Below are 1,432 nucleotides of genomic sequence, written 5' to 3' on the forward strand. Positions count from 1 at the left end.
CTTATTGTGCTCTACCTTTTTTAATCTTTTTTGTTATTTCTGGTTGGGGGATGATATCTCATTGTTGTTTTGATTTGCTTTTCTCTAATGGCTAGTGATCATGAACATTTCTTCATATGTTTGTTGGATGCCTGGATCTCCTCCTTGGTGAAGTGTCTGTCCATGTCCTGTATCCATATTATTATTATTATTATTATTATTCATTTTATTCAGATAGCAGTCTGATCACATATGGTCCAAGAGCAAACAGTAAACTAAATATAATCAGAGGGGAAAGACTGGTGTTCAAACATCATAGCCAATGATGGCATGCTTGCCTATGATCTCGTCGATATCCACATCCACACTTCAGTGGCCACCAAACCATTCAGCAGAGCTTCCTTATCTATGGCCAGTTTTAGCACTATTGACTATTTTTTTCAGGCTCTGAATAGCTGTAGGGATCTCAGCAGGGGTTGGAGGAACCAGCTACACCTTGGCATAATTCCAAAATGTGGCCAATTTAGGCTTCGAGTAAGTCACCGCAGTGTTTACCATCGCTGAAGCTTTATGCACTAGGTTATGGATAAACTAGGTCATGGCTCTAGGGAGGAAAGCCCGATTCCCACAATGAGTGGCTGAATCCTGCGCCCATTTTTAAATTGGATTATGTGTCTTTTTCTTATAGAGGTGTCATAGTTTCTTACATATTTTAGAAATGAGTCCCTTGTCTTATGTGTCATTGCAAAAGATTTTTTTTTTCCATTCTGTGGGTTCCCTTTTTACTCTTCTGGTGAAGTCTTTTGATGCACATAAGTTTGTAATTTTTAATATGTCACACTCATCTATTTTGTCTACTTTTGTTTGTGTAGTTTTCAAAATGTTTGGTAGTCTGTGTATCCCCTGAACTAGAGCCCTCACATTATTCCCTATTATTTATTTGATGGCCTTCATAATTCTGGGATTCACATTTAGTTCTTTAATCCGTGCTGAGTTGGTTTTTGTAACGGCATGACGTTTCAATCTTTTGCATATCACTTTCCAGTTCTGCCAGCACTATCTGATGAAAAGACTATCCCCTCCCCATGCGATATATTTAGGTACTTGGTCAAAAAATCAGTTGGCTGTATGTAGATGGGTTAATTTCTGGATTCTCAATTCTGTTCCATTGATCTATGTGTCTTTCATTGTACCAGTACCAAGCTGTTTTGACCACTATAGCTGTGTAATAAATTTTGAAGTCTGAGAGTGAAAGGTTTCCAACCGTCTTAATCTTAAGCAGTGCTTTGAATACTGGGTCTCTTTCCTTTCCATATAAAGTTTGTAATTGTTTTTTCCATCTCTTGGAAGAATGTCATTGGAATCTGGATTGGGATTACATTATATGTGTAAATTGCTTTGGGCAGTACTGACATTTTCACAATGTTAAGTCTTCCTATCAAGGAGCATGGTA

The 1,432-nt window shown here is 37.7% G+C and overlaps 1 pseudogene; it reads right to left on the reverse strand.

The window, feature by feature from the left end:
• Positions 1-285: 285 nt before the first annotated feature.
• Positions 286-579, reverse strand: LOC102826516 (annotated as a pseudogene).
• Positions 580-1,432: the final 853 nt, after the last annotated feature.

Source organism: Chrysochloris asiatica, unplaced genomic scaffold (genome assembly GCF_000296735.1).
Source record: "Chrysochloris asiatica unplaced genomic scaffold, ChrAsi1.0 scaffold00080, whole genome shotgun sequence".
Classification (NCBI taxonomy): Eukaryota; Metazoa; Chordata; class Mammalia; order Afrosoricida; family Chrysochloridae; genus Chrysochloris; species Chrysochloris asiatica.